The following is a 21,196-nucleotide window of genomic DNA, read 5'->3' as shown; positions in this document are numbered from 1 at the left end:
TTTTTTTTTTTTTTTTTTTTTTTTTTTTTTTTGAGATGGAGTTTCGCTCTTGTTACCCAGGCTGGAGTGCAATGGCGCGATCTCAGCTCACTGCAACCTCCGCCTCCTGGGTTCAGGCAATTCTCCTGCCTCAGCCTCCTGAGTATCGGGGATTACAGGCACGCACCTCCATGCCCAGCTAATGTTTTGTATTTTTAGTAGAGACAGGGTTTCACCGTGTTGACCAGGATGGTCTCGCTCTCTTGACCTCGTGATCCACCCGCCTCGGCCTCCCAAAGTGCTGGGATTACAGGCTTGAGCCACCGCGCCCGGCCTTACGTTGGCTTTTTAAATTTTTTTTTTGAGACAGTCTCGCTTTGTTACCAGGCTGGAGTGCAGTGTCACAATCCCACCTCACTGCAACCTCCACCTTCCAGGTTCAAGTGATTCTCATGCATCAGCCTCCCAAGTAGCTGGGATTACAAGCCTGCACTACCACACGTGGCTAATTTTTTTTTTCTTTTTATATTTTTAGTAGAGATGGTGTTTCACCATGTTGGCCAGGCAACAACTTTAACTCCTGGCCTCAAGTAATCCACTCCCCTTGGCCTCCCAAAGTGTTGGGATTACAGGCATGCCACTGTGTCCCGCCCCTTATAATATTTTTTTAACCTAAAGATTTGAGAGTTTTGTATATGTTTTTCTATACAGTCTTGTACCTTTTTTCTTTTAATTGTATTGAGAACATTTTCCCATGTTACTAAGAAGTCTTTAAAACAATCTCTTAATGGCTATATAATTTCATTTTTAGGGATGGGTCTTTATTTAATTACTACTGTTGGACATTTAGGTTGTTCACTTTTTTTTCACCAGCACATTCAGCTGCAAGTTTCCTTTTTTTTTTTGAGACAAAGTCTCACTCTGTCACCCAGGGTGGAATGCAGTGGGCAATCTCTGCTCACTGCAACATACGCCTCCCAGGTTCAAGCAGTTCTCTCCCTCAGCCTCCCAAGTAGCTGGGATTACAGGCACCCACCACCATGCCCTGCCAATTTTTGTATTTTTAGTAGAAACAGGGTTTCATCACGTTGGCCAGGCTAGTGTTGAACTCCTGACCTCATGATCCACCCACTTTAGCCTCCCAAAGTGTTGGGATTATAGGCGTGAGCTACCGTGACCAGCCAAGTTTACATTTTTAATATAAATAATGCTGCAGTAAACATCTTACATACTGATAAACCTTTGTCCCCACTGAGATGGGGACAAAGATTTAAGATAAATGTACAGTGAGGCAGTCCTAAATATTGTCAGTAGAAGGATAAATTGATATAACTTTCTTGGAAAGCAATTTGGCATTACCATTGGAAAGCAATACCATATTTTAAGGTATGGGATTAATTTCATGGCTTTTGTTGTTGGGTTTTGCTTTTTGATTTTTAAGAAACTCTTGCTCAAGTGATGGAAATGTTCTATATCTTGATTGAGGACTTGGTTATTCAACTGGATACATTTGGCAAACTCATCAAATCATATCCTTGAAGTGAACCTTATTGTCTATGAGTTATAGCTCAATAAAAAAATTTAAATGTAGCTGAGTGGAGTGGCTTATGCTTATAATCCCAGCACTTTGGGAGGCTCGGTTGGGAGGACCACTGGAGGCCAGGAGTTCAAGACCAGCCTGGGCAACATAATGAGACTCCATCTCTTCCAAAAGTTTTAAGATTAGCCAGGCATGGTAGTGCACACCTGTAGTCCTAGCTCCAGGTAGGACAAAGCATTGTAGTACCAAACTGACATTTTCTCTTTCAAACGGTCAGAAAGATTAAAAAAAAAAGTTACTTTAAAATGGGATAGTTTTCTCACTGCGTAATTCAGTGTTATTTAATGCAATGCCTCAGAAGCACCCAATGTCAGCTGCTTTTATGAGTCACACACTTTGAGGAACACTGGTCTATTACAATTCCTAAAGCAAGGGGTGTGATGATACTGAGAACTAAAACTTATTTAGCACATACTGTGTGTTCTAATATTTTACACCTGTGTTATCCAGTAAGGTAGTCTATAGCTAAATGTAGGTATTGAGTCTTTGAAATGTAGCTAATTTGAGGTGTGCTGCAAGTGTAAAACACTTACCAGATTTTAAAGACAGTACAACAAAATGTAAAATATCTCAGTAATTTTTTAAAGTTGATTACATGCTGAAAGATAATATTTTGGATACATGGGTTTAATAAAACATACTACTAAAATTAATTTTACCCGTTTCATTTTACTTTTTTAATGTGGCCAGGAGAACATTTGTGACTTGCACTGCTTTATCTATTTAATTTTGTTAATTCTCATAATGATACAATGAAGCAGATTTTTTTTTTTAAATAGGGTCTCACTCTGTTGCCCAGGCTGGAGTGCAGTGTCACAAACACAGCTCACTGTAACATTGACCTGGGTTCAAGCAATCCTACCACTTCAGCCTCCCAAGTAGCTGGGACTACAGGTGCTAATTTTTTAATTTTTTTGTAGAGACAGGGTCTTGCTATATTGTCCAGATTGGTCTCAAACTCCTAGGCTCAAACAGTCCTCCCACCTCAGCCTCCCAAATTGCTGGGATTACTGGCATGAGCCACCACACCAAGCTAAAGTAAATATTTTTATAATTGCCATCAACTTTCTTTTTTAGATGAGGAAATCAAGGTAGAGAGAGGTTAAGTACCTTGCCCAAAGTCATAAAGCTAATAAGTGGTAATGCTGGAATTAGGCACAGTCTGTTTTCAGTCTGAGCACCTAAGCACTCAGTTGAAATAATATTTTGGAAGATTTATCTAGCTATGATTTTTTAAAACCCTTTGTTTATAAATGTCACTTATAAGATAGGCAAAAAATGTTTTTATCAAATGGACAATATGTGACACTTTCTGCCTACAAGAAATACTGTAAATCAAAGCTGGAGAAAAAAATAATACAGAGCTGAAGAATCATTTACTTTTGTTGTAAGACTTTTATCATTCAATGATGATTGAAAATGAGATTTGAGACAATGTTGCTCTTTGAACACAAATGATTAATTTATCTAGGCATGGTGGCTCACACCTGTAATCCCACACCTTGGAAGGCCAGATTGAGCAGATCGCTTGAGCTCAGGAGTTGGTGGGACCCTGTCTCTACCAAAAAATACAAAAAAAGTAGCTGGGCGTGGTGGTGTGTGCCTGTGGTCCCAGCTCCTCAGGAGGCTAAGATGGGAGAATCGCTTGAGCCCAGGGGACAGAGGTTGCAGTGAGCCAATATTGTTCCACAGCACTCCAGCCTGGGTGACAGAGCAAGACCCTTGTCGTAAAAAAAAAAAAATTAACTTGATTAATTAGTGGAAGTTTTTTTAGTTTCATAACTATCTGAAATGATACCTAAGTGTTGATGATAATTTAACTTTGACATGGAGTAAGTGAAATTAATACTTTTTGTAGTGAATACACCTAACAGCCTAAAAAATAGTTGGCTTCTTGAATTTCTATATATAAATTTGAGGCTGCTAGGGGTCCGATTCATGTTATCAACAGGTACTTTATAGATTTCCACCTAAACAAGTAACACTAGAAACTTGGACCTTCTCCTGTAACCACCAATGGGTTCTATCTCTGAATTATTTACAGAAAAATTAGGATACTGTGACAGAATTTGCATTTCAAAGGGGAGGGAACCCTGAGGGGACTTTTCTTCACTATGGACATTTCAGGATAAGTTTTGAAACTGTCCCAAAGAGATTTTCTTTCTTCCTTCCTTCCTTCCTTCCTTCCTTCCTTCCTTCCTTCCTTTCTTTTTCTTTCTTTTCTTCCTTTTCTTTCTTTTTCTTTCTTTTCTTTCTTTCATTCTTCTTCTTTTTTTTTTTTTTTTTGAGATAGAGTCTTGCTCTGTCGCCCAGCTGAAGTGCAGTGGCATGATCTTGGCTCACTGCATCCTCTGCCTCCCGGGTTCAAGCAATTGTCCTACCTCAGCCTCCCGAGTAGCTGAGACCACAGGCACGTGCCACCACGCCTGGCTAATTTTTTGTATTTTTAGTAGAGTCGGGGTTTCACCGTGCTAACCAGGATAGTCTTGATCTCCGACCTCGTGATCTGCCTGCCTTGGCCTTCCAAAGTGCTGGGCTTACAGGAGTGAGCTACTGCGCCCGGCCAACAGATTGTCTTTGGGTATTTATTTTCCTCCAGTGACCAAAGGATTAGACATCATTGCAAGAGTCGTGATGGAGTGTATATAGTCTGTCACTGACAAGCATTTATTGAGTGCTGATTATGTGTAATGCTCTGTGCACGGTGCTAGAAAGATGAAGACATGTTCTGTATCTTTAAGGATCTCAATGTCTAAAGGGAAAATAAACATAAATGAACAACTCTAATAAGATGCCTTTTGCAAAGTTGAATTTAACCTGGTATTCAAATTTAGGCACATCCCTTGATTCCAATTTATTTGTTCACTGTAACATATATTTTTTAATTTAAAAATAGCTTTTCATTTTCCCTCTGAATTGGGTATAAAAAGGAAATTAAAAAAAGAAAAATAGCTTTTCATTACAAAATCAATACATAATTCTTGTAGGAAAAAAATTTTAATACAGCTAAGCAAAAAGATGGAAATAGCCCTACTGCTACCATAGGGAATTTTGTCAGCCTTTTAGGTCTTTTGCTATGAATGTGTATACACATATTTTATTTTTATTTATTTATTTATTTTTGAGACAGAGTCTTGTTCTGTCACCCAGGCTGGAATGCAGTGGCACAATCTCAGCTCACTGCAACCTCCATCTCCCGGGTTCAAGTGATTCTCCTGCCTCAGCCTCCCAAATAGCTGGGATTACAGACGCCCACCACCATGCCTGGCTAATTTTTGTGTATATATATATATATTTTTTTTCTTTTTTTGTTTAGTAGAGATGGGGTTTCACCATGTTGACCAGGCTGGTCTGAAACCCCTGACCTCAAGTGATCCACCCGCCTCAGCCTCCCGAAGTGCTGGAATTACAGGCGTGAGCCATCGCTCCTGGCCTTTTTTTTTTTTTTTTTTTTTTTTTTTTTAAGATAGATTATCTTGCTCTGTCACTGAGGCTGGAGTACAGTGGTGCAATCATAGGTCACTGTAACCTCAAACTCTTGGGCTCAAGCAATCCTCTCACCTCAGCCTCTTAAGTAGCTAGGACTGTGGGCCACCAAGCCTGGCTAATTTTTTAATTATGTATTTATTTTTTGGAGATGGAGTCTCACTATGCTGCCCAGGCTGGTATTGAACTCCTGGCCTCAAGAGATCCTGCAGCCTCGGCCTCCCAAAGTGCCGGAATTACAGGCGTGAGCCACTGTGCCCGGCCCACATATATATCTATATATAATACACACATACACACTTTTTTTTTTTTTTGAGAGACGGGGTCTTGCTCTGTCGCTAGGCTGGAGTACAGTGACTCAATCTTGGCTCACTACAACCTTCTCCTCCCAGGCTTAAGCGATCCTCCCACCTCATCCTTCCACGTAGCTGGGGACTACACGTGTACACCACTGTGCCCAATTAATTTTTGTATTTTTTGTAGAGATAGGATTTCACTGTGTTGCCCAGCTGGTCTCAAACTCCTGGGCTCAAGTGATCTGTCTGCCTCAGCCTCCCAAAGTGCTGAGATTACAGACATAAGCCACCACACCAGGCCTAGCCCATATATATTTTTAAATAAAAGGAAACATACTGTACATGTGCTTTCAATGAAAATGCTTATCTATATTATTTTTAATAACTGAATTTATTGTTTGATTAACTCTCTATTGTTTGATTGTACCACAATTTAACCAATCCTTGTTATTTTGTTCATTCAACAAATATTTATTGAGCACCTACTATATTCCAGGAGCTATCCTGAAACTGGAATATAGTGGTGAGCAAAACAAATATTGTTTGATATTGTTTGCAGTTTTTCACTCTTATAAACAGTACTGTAATAAACATCACTTTACATACATCTTTAAACACTTGTCCAATTGTTGACTTGGGGTAATAATAATTGAATATATACTATATGCCAGACAGTTGGTTGACTTCATTACCTATATTATCTCATTTAATCTTATGATCCAAGAATTAAGATCATTATGATCCAAATTTTCAAATGAAGAAACAGGAACATAGAGAAATTAAGTAATTTGTCTTCAGTAATACAGCAGGGAAATTACAGAGCTGGAACTCAAGCTCAGATTTGTGTGATGCTAGATTCCAAGTACTGCTGGCAATATTGGTTAGGCATCAGAGGGTGGAAACGTTTTTTAAGATGCAAAATTACTAAACTGCTGGCCAGAAAAATTTTACTATACCTTTATAGTATATACACATAAGAATGTGTTTATACCTTCACACCATGCTCTTGCCAATCCTGAGATTAGCTGCTGCTGATTCTTAAAAATAAAATTTAGGCCCTGCACGGTGGCTCACACCTGTGATCCCAACACTTTGGGAGGCCAAGGCTGGTGGATTGCCTGAGGTCAGGAGTTCGAGACCAGCCTGGCTAACATGGTGAAACTCTGTCTCTACTAATTAGCTGGGAGTGGTGGCGGGTACTTGTAATTCCAGCTACTCGGGAGGCTGAGGCAGGAGAATCGTCACTTGAACCTGGGTGGCAGAGGTTGCAGTTAGCTGAGATTGCACCACTGCACTCAACCTGGGCAACAAGAGCAAAACTCCGTCTCAGAAAAATAAAAATAAAATCTAAAAATTGTCAGCTAGGCACAGTGGCACATATCTATAATCCTGATGTTTTGAGAGGCCAAGGCAGGAGAATTGCTTGAGGCCAGGAGTTTAAGACTAGTCTGGGCAACAAAGCGAGACCCTGTTTCTACAAAAAAATTTTGTTTTTAGCCACACCTGGTGGCATGCATCAGCTACTTGGGAGACTGAGGTAGAAAGATCATTTGAGCCCAGGAGTTAAAAGTACAGTGAGCTATGATCATGCCACTGCACTCTAGCCTGTGTGACATAGCAAGGCTTTGTCTCAATAAGTAAATAAATAAAAATAAAAATTATCAGAGTGTATGGAGAAGGTTGGTTAAAAAGCAGTTTACTTCAACCCAGATGCAGCAAATGAAGGAAAAAACAGATTAACAGTGTGAAGCTTAAAGAAGAGACCAGTAAATAAATGAGAAAGAAATGGAGGTAAGAGTCAGCTAGTTTCAAAGCAGCCTTCTGGTTCCAGATTCCAGGGTTTTATGAAGTAATGATCTTCTTACATTGATTCAGTGACAGATACCCCTGCCCCCTCAATGTCATATAATCATTTTTCTTTTGCTTAGGTTACTTTGAATGGGTTTCTGTTTCTTGCAGCCAGAATGTTGAGTTATGGGAAAATGTTCAAAAAGTTTTTAAGATATGCCTTTTTGTGTCATGTGGAAGATCCAGTACAGATTTGCATATTTGTTTCAGGACTTGTGTAAAACAATAAAAAGTTAAAAATGTAGGGAAAAGCTCAAATATGCCTAACTGCATAGTGAGACAGTTTACCTCATTATTTCCAGTATTATCTCTATTTCTGTTTTTATGATCAAAAATATTAAAATGTTCTACTAATTTTAAAATGTCATCAATTGTATGCCACTGGAATTAAGTAATAAAGTATCTAGTTGATTACATTCAACACAGCCCTGAGTTGCATTCCTCTGCCAAAACTGTATAGTCTTACCTTCCCCAAATGAACGATGCATCCTTTAGGACATAGGTTCTTTCAGTAGGATTATCATTAGAGCTTCTGAGTCTAAGTGGAAGCTGTTACTTATAAATCACCTTTTTCTACCCTTTGGTCTTGTAAGAAGCAGTGTAACATAGCAATTAAGAGCATGAGCTTCAGTGCCAGCCTACCTTGTTTAAATTCCAGTTTTGCCACATATTCACTTGTATGATCTGAGGCAACTCATTTACCCACTTTGCGCCTCAGCTTTTTCACCTGTAAAATGGAGAGACTAATAGCTCCTTCATACCGTCATTGTGATGATTAGATGATTAATATTTGTAAAATGCTTAGAGGTGATCTGGCAGAGGGTGAGTACTCAGTGGATGCTACCTGTTGCTGCTGTTACTACTGTTATATTTCGGGGAGATAAAGTAAAACAGACTTTGGGTATTCATCATCATCACCTCTGTCATCACTGTTACTTCCAAATAAGTTGTCTTTAAAACCTTTACCGTAATTCAAGGGCAGAATTATATATATTATTACCGCAAGTGGGAATATAGTGAGGCAGTGATAAAATGTGCTATGGAGATAGTCCAGATGTCAGATGACTTTGCGGTCTGTGAGAAGAAAAAATTTTAGTACTTCCATTTTCATTTGTGGTCACTTAAAATTTCTCCTTTGAGGCCCCCCAGAGTCAGTACCTCTATAATTAAAAGACTTGCAGGCCAGGTGCAGTGATTCGCAACTGTAATCCTAGCACTTTGGGAGGCCAAGGTGGATGGATCACGTGAGGTCGGGAGTTCAAGACCAGCCTGGCCAACATGGTGAAACCCCATCTCTACTAAAAAAAAAAAAATACAAAAATTAGCCAGGCATGGTGGTGGGTGCCGGTAATCCCAGCTATTCAGGAGGCTGAGGCAGGAGAATCGCTTGAACCCGGGAGGTGGAGGTTTCAGTGAGCCAAGATTGTGCAGCTGCACTCCAGCCTGGGCGACAAAGCATGACTCCATCTCAAAAAAAAAAAAGAAAAGACTTGCAAAGAGTGTTACTACAGCTGGGTTATGTTGGGCTTCATTTCTTGCTTTATTTATTTATTTATTTTTTTGAAACAGAGTTTTGAACTGTCACCTGGGCTGGAGTGCAATGGCGCGATCTCGGCTCACTGCAACCTCCGCCTCCTGGGTTCACGCAATTCTCCTGCCTCAGCCTCCCAAGTAGCTGGGATTACAGGTGCACACCACCACACCTGGCTAGTTTTTTGTATTTTTAGTTGAGACAAGGTTTCACTATGTTGGCCAAACAGGTCTCAAACTCCCAACCTTGTGATCCACTTGTCTCTGCCTCTCAAAGTGCTGGGATTACAGGCGTGAGGCACCACAGCCAGCCTGTTCCTTGCATTTTTTAATAGCGTTCACCATTCTGCCCCTGTAGTTGTGGCTGCTCTGACAAATCGATGTGGGCTCGAATGTTCCCACACATCTGTAGCACTTTTTATTCTCAGACGATAACCACCTTTCAGACCTCTATGTTCTCAGATGATGACCACCTTTCAGAGCTCTGAGTTCTGTCCTTGAGGAGTCCATTTTTTACCCTGTGGACTATGAGGCTAATTTTTTCCTTTCTCTTCGAATGATATTCCAGTGAATGACACAAACCATGCTAGATCCATGCAGAAACTCATTGTTTGCTTTTTTGCGGTGTCTTCTCAATTAGAGAGGAAATAGTGCCAAGGCTCCTGTTTGTTTCTTTGTTTGGTTTTGCTTCATAAATCAGATGTCCAGTACTAAGGTGGGAATTGGGAAGGAATAGCTACATGTTCTAATAGGCAGTTACATCATTTGTAAGAAAGTGTCATAGGGTAAAGTAACCCCCGTGGAATTGGTTAGAATCAAGGAAATATCTTATACTTTAATTGAATGTATTCCAAGGCTTGTTTTGTAGAAAATTTATTTGAGGAGATATTGATAGGTATCCCATTTTTAAAAAGGTTCTATAGCCAACTAAGTTTGGAAGACACTCTATCCTTCTCTTGAAAAGTCAAAACTCAAATTAGCCTATTAAAGGCTCTGAGAAAATCTAGGGTAAAGAAACCCACACCACTTTTGTGTTTTCAATTGTATTTTAATATAATATTTGATAAAAACATATGTAGCATGTACGTTAGAAAGCATAATAATATAATAAATATGCTTGAGCCTTTCACCTAGCCCAAGGACTAGAAAATTGCCAGTAACATAGATGTATCCATGTGTTCCTCTCCAGTTATATTCCTATCTCTCTACTACAGGTAAGTGCTACCCTAGATTTTGTGTTTAATTCCCTTGCTTTGGTGGAAGAAGGTTGTGTTTTTAGCACTTAATTATGTATTTCTAAATAACGCATTGTTTAGTTTTGCTCATTTTTGAGCTTTATAAAAATGGTATCATACTTTTTTCATTACACATCGCTTCTAGGATTTATATATATTGTTGCATGTAACCTCAATCATTTTTCAGTGCTGTGTAGCATTCCATCATGTGAAATACCAGTTTACTTTTCCATTCACCTGTTCGTAGATATGAGGCTTTTTGTTTTATTTTTTATTATTACTATTGCTCCCCTCACGGAGAAACAAGAAAATGTGAGCGAAGAATTTTGACAGAATATTATGGTTATATTCTTTGGAAGCAAGAAGAAGTATATTTATTTGAGTGGCTGCTTTATGCAAGTTACTATTCAAGGTAGGAACTAAAATGCAAATATAAATAAAATGTTCCTATCTTCAAGGATCTTATGGTCCAGTAGAGGAGTCAAATTCTGTATTTTTCATATCAGGATATGATTAGTCCCAAAGAATAATGGCACAAAATAAACTTGGCACATCTTTTGAAGTACCTAGTTTCTTATGATCTGAGGGGTGTGTAGGGGTAGAATTAAATAATTTAACTGATAAGTACCTTAAAATATGTTTATGTCAACATTTTAAAGGTCCTTTATGGAAAGTAATATACAGTTATTATGCGTTTTTATTTATTATTTTATTTTTTCGAGATAGAGCCTTGCTCTGTCACTCAGGCTGGAGCGCAGTGGCACGATCTCAGCTCACTGCAACCTCCGCCTCCTGGGTTCTAGCAATTCTCCTGCCTCCGCTTCCTGGTAGCTGCATTACAGGCACCCACCACCACACCAGTCTAATTTTTGTACTTTTAGTAGAGACGGGGGTTTCACCATGTTGGTCAGGCTGGTCTCGAACTCCTGACCTTGTGATTTGCTCGCCTCGGCCTCCCAAAGTGCTGAGATTACAGGTGTGAGCCACTGCGCCCGGCCTGTTTGTTTATTTTTTTGTGACGGAGTCTTGCTCTTGTCGCCCAGGCTGGAGAGCAATGGCAAAATCTTGGCTCACTGCAACCTCTACCTCCCAGGTTCAAGCGATTCTCCTGCCTTAGCCTCCCGAGTAGCTGGGATTACAGGCATCCCCCACTACATCTGGCTAATTTTTGTTTTTTGTTTTCTTTTTAGTAAAGATGAGGTTTCATCATGTTAACAAGGCTGGTCTCGAACTCCTGACCTCAGATATTCCGTCCTCCTTGGCCTCCCAAAGTGCTAGGATTACAGGCGTGGGCCACCATGCCCAGCCAATTGTGCATTTTTAAAACAAAGTACTGGAACTCAAAAAAAGATGTAAACCAGACTATACCCTTAGGACTCATAAATTCATTTGCTTCTTTTTGTTTTTTGTTTGAAACTGAGTCTCACTCTGTTGCCCAGGCTAGAGTGCAGTTGTGTGATCTCAGCTCACTGCAACCTCCGCCTCTGGATTCAAGCAGTTCTGCCTCAGCTCCCCTAGGTAGCAGGGATTGCAGGTGCATGTCACCACACCTGCCTAATTTTGCTTTTTTAGTAGAAACAGCGTTTCAACATGTTGGCCAGGCTGGTTTCGAACTCCTGACCTCAGGTGATCTGTCCACCTCGGCCTCCCAAAGTGCTGGGATTACAGAGTGAGCCACCGCGCCTAGCCCTGCTTCTTAGGTATAAAAATTTGAGGCCGGGCGTGATGGCTCACTCCTTCTTTGGTATAAAATCCCAGCACTTTGGGAAGCCGAGACCAGTGGATCACCTGAGGTCAGGAGTTCAAGAACAGCCTGGCCAACATGGCGAAACCCCATCTCTACTAAGAATACAAAAATTAGCCGGGCATGGTGGTGGGCGCCTGTAACCGCAGCTACTCGGGAGGCTGAGGCAAGAGGATCGCTTGAACCAGGGAGGTGGAGGTTCCATTGGGCCGAGATAGTGCCACTATACTCCAGCCTGGGCAACAGAGCAAGACTCCATCTCAAAAAAAAAAAAAAAAAAAAAAAAAATTTGAGGCCAGGCATGATGGTTCGTTCACACCTGTAATCCCACCACTTTGGGAGGCCGAGGCAGATAGATCACCTGAGGTCAGGAGTTCAAGACCACCTTAGCCAACATGGTGAAACCCCATCTCTACTAAACATTCAAAAAATTAGGCGGGCATGGTGATGGATGCCTATAATCCTAGCTACTACAGAGGCTAAGGCAGGAGAACCATTTGAACTCAGTAGGCAGAGTTTGCAACGAGCCAAGATCCCACCACCGCACTCCAGCCTAGACAAGGAGAGTGAAACTTCATCTACAGAAAAAAAAATCGAAAAATGTTTATGTACTGAAGTTAAATAAAATGTACCCTGAATACATATAATTAATTCTGACAGAGTAACTAGGAAATGCCTCACAGAGGAGGTGGTGTTTGAACTAGGCCTTAAAGGATAAGTAGGATTTCCGTAGGCAAAAAGAATAGTCAAGGCTGAGGAAAATCATGATTAAGGACAGGAGCAAGATTTAAAAAAAAAGGTATACCACATTTGAGAAATAACAAGAAGTTGTTCATGAGTAATGTCTGTCGGCAGTGAGGGGCGTGATGATCTCTGTGTATGAGATTTCTGGTATTTTCAGATGTAGATTTGTTTGTTTTGAGACAGAGTCTCAACCTGTCGCCCAGACTGAAGCAGTGGTGCCATCTTGGCTCACTGCAGCCTCCACTCCCAGGTTCAAGCAATTCTCTAGCCTGAGCCTCCCAAATAGCTGGGACCACAGGTGCACACCACCATGCCCAGCTAATTTTTGTATTTTTTTTTTTGGAGAGATGGGGATTCGCCATGTTTCCCAGACTGATCTCGAGCTCCTGAGCTCAAAGTGATCTGCTCGCCTTGACCTCCCAAAGTGTTGGGATTACAGGCGTGAGCCACCACGCCCAGCCTCAGACATAGATGTTGAATGCCAACCTGTTCCCTTGCTCCTGATAAAATTAGTGTTGGATATTTAGAAGTTGTTTAGCATCCTAGGCGACATTTAAGCTGGGGTCTTAACTTCTTTTAAAAATCTGTATCTGAATTGTGTTCATTCGGCAAACAATTCAACACCTACTTTATACTAAGGATGAAGAAGGTAATACTCAAGATGTGCGCTAACTAGTAAGACAAACCATTAGAAGACAATTCGAAGAGAGAAAACCCGCCGCCTTCTGTCCTATCACAGGAGATGAACGCTCCTAGCTGGGGCTAGCTCTTCTACTTGCGCACCAGAGCCCATCCGCCTCGCCTACACTGGGATATCACTCCAAACTTGCTCCCCTTTCTTTCCCAAATCATTTTTTCCCACTGTGGAATCATTCATAGAAGCATAGAAATACTCTGCCATGCTGGGTGCCGTAGCTCACGCCTGTATTCCTAGCACTTTGGGAGGCCAAGGCGGGCAGATTGCCTGAGCTCAGAAGTTTGAGACCAGCCTGGGCAACACAGTGAAACCTCATCTCTACTAAAATACAAAAAATTAGCCAGGCATGGCAGCGTACACTGTAGTCACAGCTACTCAGGAGGCTGAGGCAGGAGAATTGCTTGAACCCAGGAGGTGGAAGTTGCAGTGAGCTGAGGTCGTGCCACTGCACTCCAGCCTGGGCAAAAGAGCAAGACTCCATCTCCCGCCTCCAAAAAAAAAAAAAAAAAACAGTTTGAAATATCCTATGTTCCTCATCTTTAAAAGCACTCTCTTAACCCCCTTACTCTTTCTAGGCTCCATCTCATTTCTCTGTTCTCTTTCATAGGAAAATCCTCCAAGAGTTGTTTATACTTACTGTCTCTTAATTCCTTCCCTCACATGCTCTCCTAAACTACTGCATTCAGGCCTTCACACTCAGCACTCCAAAACTGCTCTTGCCATGGCCTCTAGGGACCTCCACATAGCTAAACATAGAGTCAACTTTCAGTCCTCATTTTGCTTGACCTATCAGCAGCATCTGACACAGTTCCTTCCTTTTTTTTTTAAATAGAGATGAGGTGTAGCTATGTGCCCAGGCTGGTCATTGCTACCGCCTAGCTTCCAGAAACTATACTGTCTTGGTCCTCCTACCTCACTGGCCGTTCCTTCTCTGTTTCATTTGCTGGTTCTTCTATTTTTGGAATCCCTGGGATGGGGTCACCAACTCCCCCGGCCATCTCATTCAGCCTCATGGCTTCAAATTCTATGTCTCTACTGCTAACTCCCAGATTTGTGTGTCTAGTCCAGAGTTTCACTGTTGGTATTAGGAGGCAGATAATCTTTGTTGTAGAGGACTGTCCTTTGCGTCATGGAAGTTCAGCAACATCCCATGAGGTACCAGCAATGCTCCACCAGTTATGACAAGAAGAAACATCTCCAGACTCTGCCAAGTGTCCCCTGAGATCAAATCACACTCCTTGCCCCACTGAGAACCACTGTTTCTTGTCTGAACTTCTCCCCCTAACTCTGGACTTGTGTGTCCACTGTCTTTTTGACATCTCTACTTGAATGTCTAATAAATATTCATACTTAATGTGATTAAAACCAAACTTCTGATCTTTCTCCCTCAATATAATCCCCCCTCCAACTTCCCACCTCAGTGGCACATCCATTCCTTTAGTTGCTTAGGCAAAAAAAAAAACTTACCATTTTCCTGAATCTCCTCTTTCTCTCACACCTACATCCTGACTTAGCAGTAAATCCTGTGAGCCTTACCTTCAGAATACACCAGAATCTAATGCCCTTTCACCGCTACTGCTCTGGTCCCTGCCGCCGTCACTTCCCGCTGGGATCACTGCAGCTGCTTTATTCTTGTCCCCCAGCACCCGCTTCTCAATATAGTATTAGAGCGATCTTGTGAAAATGTGTGATTCAGGGCATGTCACATCTTTTTGCAGAACCCTCCAGATGTCTTTCATCTTACCCAAAGTAAAAACCAAAATTCTGACAATGACATGCCAGGCCTTACGTGATCTCTGCTTACAGCCCTCTCTACCCCTTCCTTGCCTCTCCAGTCTTACTATCCAACGCCTTATTCACTTCACCCTAGCCACGCTAACCTTCTTTCTGTTCCTTAAACATACAGAGCCTTGATCCTTTTGCACTTGCTCTTACCCAGATGCATGCTCTGTTGCCTCATTCAGGTCTTGACTTAAATGTCAGTTTCTCAAGGAGGCCTTCCTTGAGTACTAGCTTTTATTTTTGTTTTGGGGGGATTTTTTTTTGTGGTAGCATTTTATTCCTCCTCAAGGAAAGCTATTACCTAACATTGATGAACTCTCTCTCTTTTATTTTTTTCTTTGAGACAGAATCTCATTCTGTCACCCAGGCTGGGGTGCAATGGCTTGATCATAGCTCACTGCAATCTCTAAATCCTGGGTTCAAGTTCAAGTGATCCTTCCACCTCAGCTTCCTGAGGATCTAGGACTACAGGTGTACATGACATCATGCTTGGCTAATTTGAAAAAAATTTTTGTAGAGGGTCTTGCTATGTTGCCCAGGCTGGTCTTGAACTCCTGGACTCAAGCAATAGGATTAAAAATATCATTCTGTTTCAGCCTACCAAAGTTCTGGGATTATAGGCATGAGCCACCATGGGCAGCCAGTCACTAGTTTTAGTATATTTTATTTTTGTTGTTGTTGTTTTGAGACGTAGTCTTGCTTTGTTGCCCAGGCTGGAATGTAATGGCACGATCTCAGCTCACTGCAACCTCTGTCTCCCAGGTTCAAGCGGTTCTCATGCCTCAGCCTCCCAAGTAGCTGAGATTACAGGCATGCACCACCACGCTTGGTTGATTTTTGCATTTTTAATAAAGACAGGGTTTCACCATGTTGGTCAAGTTGGTCTCGAACTTGTGACCTCAAGTGATCCTCCCGCCTTGGCCTCCCAAAGTGCTGGGATTATAGGTGTGAGCCACCGCGCCCGGCCCAGTCACTGGTTTTAAAATCTCACACCTCACCACCATCTCCAGTTCTCTTTTTTAAAGCTGCTTTATCTTTTTCCATAGTATTTCTTCATCTAACATATTAAAAAGAGGCAGTATAACATCATAGTTAAGAAAATAAACTGAAGCCAGATTGCAGAATGATATCCCAACTCCGTCACTTCTAAGATGTAAGATCTTGACTTCTCTGTGCTTCCATTTTTGTTTTGTCTTCAAAGTGGAGTGGTTTCTATCCATTAGAACAATACTTGGCATATAGTAAGTAATATATGTTCACCATTATTGTTATATTATTATTAACTACTGATTAATTTTATTTTCCTTCTTCCCCCATTGGAATATAGATTCCATGAGAGCAGCAGGGCTTTTGTTTTCTTTATTGTTATATTCACAGCTTCTAGAACAGTGCCTAGCACATATAGACACTCAGTAAATATTTGTTGATCAAATTATGTTATTTCTGGAAAGAGTGATGAGGAGAAGAAGGGTCAAGGAAGATGAGGCTTATGTGTACTGTTTAAAACTTTTACAAAGAGAATGTACTCATGTATCCCTGTGCCCCAAAAAGCCTCATAGGCTTACATGGAAAACAGACATATAGACAAATTACAAAACAGTACATTACAAGATATGGAAGAATGAGTACGTAACTCTAAGGGGAAGGCAATGCAGTTGAGGAAAGCTTCCTAGAGGAGTAATAATGTGAGAGTTGGGTTTTAAAAGATACGTAGTTCCACCAAACAAGTGTGAGGGGGATGGGACAGCCTTCAACGTAGAAGGAATAGTAGGTGCAAAAGCAAAGAAGTATGAAACACAGCAGAGGCTCTGAAAACTGCGAGCGGTGGGAATTGAGAGGAGAGGTGAGGAGCGTTTCAGTGTTTTGAGCTGTTAAAAATTTCATCTTATCCTTCTCCCTTACCCACTCCTACACCCTTAACATCTCCAGGTAAGTATTTGGCTGTAATTAGGAGCTTATTACTCCATTAAGGCAAATATCTTGGGGTTTTTCTCATTATTTTTCTGAAAGTCTTTTTTCTATTTTTCTGTTCCCCACAAGTTCCATTTAATTTTTTTATTGTGCCACTGTTCAGATTCTAGATTCCCCTTGGTGTCTTTGGTATAAGAAATTCACATGTGCTGGGCGCGGTGGCTCAAGCCTGTAATCCCAACACTTTGGGAGGCCGAGGTGGGTGGATCACGAGGTCAAGAGATCGAGACCATCCTGGTCAACATGGTGAAACCCCGTCTCTACTAAAAATACAAAACATTAGCTGGACATGGTGGTGCGTGCCTGTAATCCCAGCTACTCAGGAGGCTGAGGCGGGAGAATTGCCTGAACCCAGGAGGCGGAGGTTGCGGTGAGCCGAGATCGCGCCATTGCACTCCAGCCTGGGTAACATGAGTGAAACTCCTTCTCAAAAAAAAAAAAAGAAATTCACATGTAACTTTTACCTGTGGAGTATAGTGAAAAAGGAGGAAGACATATCTTTAAATTATGTACACATACACACATACAGTTTTGTTACAGTAGCTTTGTTTAGGAACACAATTGTTCAGCTGAATTATTTTAGTAATTAATATTTTTAATCTTATAAATGTTGGTCTGTAGTCCCTTACCAATGATGTAAGTGAAGAAACTTGCTTTTCATTGTGTGACTCAACACTTCTCGAGGTTGACTTTTTTAAATCAGGGTTGGGGTTCTGCTTTTTTCCACCCACCTTCCTTCTATCCATGGACTCAGGAAAACACCCTTGATGACTGCACAAACTAAAAAAAGCAATAGCATTAATCCACTCTGTTAGTTTCTGGCACTGCCTGTGTTTATACCATGTCTCATATTGGGTTGTGATTGTGTATCTGTCTCTGCGAGCCCCTTAAGGTAGGAATCATAACTAAGGCGTTCATTTGTATACCTACATCAATGCCTAGTTCATAATGGATGCTCATTAAACTTAATTTGTTGAACTAGATTGAATTGAACTGAAGTGAACTGGACTACGGCACTACAGGAGAAGGGGATTTTTGAGTTTGCTTTCAAGTGAGATTGATTTAAAACAAATTTAGAAAAATTATTCTTTTGTTTTTAAACATAGGCTAAATTTGGGGTACAGCTACCAATATGTTCATTGCCCATAATTTTTTAAGCATTCTGAGCAATGATTCATCAAAATCCCCAAATAGATATATTTTTTAAGTCACAGTGGCCCTAGGAAACAAAATTAGGCTTGGTAAATCTAAATAGTAAGTGTGTTCTCATTATAGTCAGGAATGTGTGGTCTTGTTGACATACAGAGGAGGATCTTTCTTTCTTCCCTTTGTAATACAGTTGGAACTGAACCAAAGATCCCCTGATAAATTCCTATAGGGCGTCCTGGCACATTTATTTCATTCTTTCTAGAAGTCACCAAGACTTGTTTTATTGTTCAAAAAAAATCAGTGCTACCTCATTTCCTAACACTTGTTTTCTGACCTCCAAGTATCTCCAGTCCAACTGGCCAAAAAGCCAGGCCAAAAATGTCTGTATTTCAGGAGAGGAACAAATGAACTTAGCTTCTGCTCCTTTCCCTCTACTTTGCAATTTTTTCTTTTGCAAAGGAGTTTGGAATTTAAATTATCCAAGCCCAGAATCTTTCAGTCTAAAACTGCAAAACAATGGTAATAAGATAATTGGTCACTGCTCCAGTCCTCTGTCTTTTAAAGACCTGTCTGGTCTGAGACAGAGTCCTGAACATCCAAATAACTTTTTTTTTTTTTTTTTTTGAGACAAGGTTTCACTCCTGTTGCCCAGGCTGGAGTGAAATGGCATGATCTTGACTGACTGCAACCTCTGCTTCCCGGGCCCAAGCGTTTCTCCTGCCTTAGCTTCCCAAGTAGCTGGGACTGCAGTCACTGGTCTGATTGATTTTTGTATTTTTTGTAGAGTTGGGGTTTCACTGTGTTGCCCAGGCTGGTTTTCGAACTCCTGGGCTCAAGCGATCCACCCACCTCAGCCTCCCAAAGTGCTGGGATTACAGCATGAGCCACTGCACCCGTCCATCCAAATAACTCTTATATTATAAAGAAGGCTCTCTTGCCAATGGGTAGCTATTTTATTCATTTACTCAGCGTAACTTTATAGGGTACCTCTGTGTTAAGCCCTGGAGATCAAAGATGAGTAAGACTTCCCCTTACCTCCCAAGAAGCTCCCAGTCTATCTTGGTAACAATTATACAGTGCTAAGATAGCAGTAGGACAAAGTAATAATAGTAATTAGTTCAGCATGGAGGGATCTGGAAGAGTTTTACAGAAAAAGTGACATTTATGTATTTATGTATGTATGTATGAATGAGACCACATCTGGCCTAAAAAGTGACTTTTAATTCTTAGTCTTAAAGAATAAGATTCCTGCCAGGTGTACTGGCTCATGTTTATAATCCCAGCACTTTGGGAGGCCGAGGCAGGCAGATCACTTGAGGCCAGGAGTTCAAGACTAGCCTGGTCGACATGGTGAAACCGTTTCTACTAAAAATGCAAAAATTAGCCAGGCGTGGTGGTGCACACCTGGCTGAAGCACAAGAATCGTTTGAACCCAGGAGGCAGAGATTGCAGTGAACCAAGATCATGCCACTGCACTCCAGCTTGGACAACAGAGTGAGACTCTGTCTCAAAAAAAAAAAAAAGAGATTTCAGCAGAGAAAGGATAGCTCTACATTTCAAACACAGGACTTAGTAAGAATAGCTACGTGAAGTATGAAAGCTCATGACAGGCCGGGCGCCGTGGCTCATGCCTATAATCCCAGCACTTTGGGAGGCTGAGGTGCTTGGATCACCTGAGATCGGGAGTTCAAGACCAGCCACCGCGCCTGGCCTGTTTCTTCATTTTTTGAAATAAGGATAGGGCCGGGCGCGGTGGCTCAAGCCTGTAATCCCAGCACTTTGGGAGGCTGAGGCGGGTGGATCACGAGGTCAAGAGATCGAGACCATCCTGGTCAACATGGTGAAACCTCGTCTCTACTAAAAATACAAAAAATCAGCTGGGCATGGTGGCGCGTGCCTGTAATCCCAGCTACTCAGGAGGCTGAGGCAGGAGAATTGCCTGAACCCAGGAGGCGGAGGTTGTTCTAAGCCAAGATCACGCCATTGCACTCCAGCCTGGGTAACAAGAGCAAAACTCCGTCTCAAAAAAAAAAAAAAAGAAAGAAGGATAATAGCAGCTTCTGCTTGACAGGGCTGCATGTATATATGCATACATACACACATGGCTTTAAACAGTGCTCAGAAAAAACAGTAAGTATTCATCGTTATTAGGCCACGTTATGAAAGGCCTTGAACTGTACATTTTCTATAAGTAAAAGAAAAGTTTTAAAACAGAAGAGGGGAGAGTATATAACAGGATATAATCTGTATTTTGTTTTAGTTTTTAATTATTTTTTTTTTTTATTAGAGACAAGGTCTCGCTGTGTCATCCAGGCTGGTCTCGAACTCCTGGGCTTGGGCAGTCCACCCACCTCAGGCTTCTAAAGTGCTAGGATTACAGGCCTGAGCTACCCTGCCTGGCCTATCATCTGTATTTTAGAAAAGTAACTCTGGTACCACTCTGGAGAGTAGACTGGATAAGGAAGAAACTAGAGACAACATGCAAGTTCTGAGACAGTTTCAAGAATACGGATAACAGGTGCTGACATAACATGGTCCTGAGTTAATATAGTGGCCTTGCCCTTAAAAATTTTGAGTTCCTAAATTGAAACTTCAAACTCGAAATGTCAGTCCTAACACATCTTACAAATTTAATTCTAAAAAACAAAATGGGCCAGGCGTGGTGGCTCACACCTATAATCCCAGCACTTTGGGAGGCTGAGATGGGCAGATCACCTGAGGTGGGGAGTTCGAGACCAGCCTGGCCAACATGGAGAAACCCCATCTCTACTAAAATATAAAAATTAGCTGAGCATGGTGGCACATGCCTATAATCCCAGCTACTCGGGAGGCTGAGGCAGGAGAATCGCCTGAACCCGGGAGATGGAGGTTGCAGTGAGCTGTGAGTGCACCATTGCACTCCAGCCTGGGCAACAAGAGTGAAACTCCATCTCAAAACAAAACAAAAACAAACACAACAAAATGAAGCCCCTGGGGCAGAGCACAGAAGGACTGTCCTTGCAGTCTGTTGTAGTGCTCAACTGATGCTTCCATTCTATACCCAAATATCACACCAGTACCTCTTGCCTGCCATTCATCATATCTTTTCATCTGGTAGATATCCAGAGAAAGACATTCTATTTTTGGAGATGCTTT

At 41.4% G+C, this 21,196-nt stretch overlaps 1 protein-coding gene across 5 annotated transcripts in view; it reads left to right on the top strand.

Annotated features, from left to right (window-relative positions):
- The window catches only part of VPS45 (vacuolar protein sorting 45 homolog), an 82,489-nt gene that overhangs the window by 60,637 nt on the left and 656 nt on the right, over positions 1-21,196 (top strand). The gene's annotated exons all lie outside the window — the stretch shown is intronic.

Source organism: Sapajus apella, unplaced genomic scaffold, assembly GCF_009761245.1.
Source record: "Sapajus apella isolate SASKATOON/1434 unplaced genomic scaffold, GSC_monkey_1.0 scaffold169, whole genome shotgun sequence".
NCBI classification, from domain to species: domain Eukaryota; kingdom Metazoa; phylum Chordata; class Mammalia; order Primates; family Cebidae; genus Sapajus; species Sapajus apella.
The sequence above is the reverse complement of the archived record's forward strand: the minus strand, read 5'-3'. Positions and strand labels throughout refer to the sequence as shown.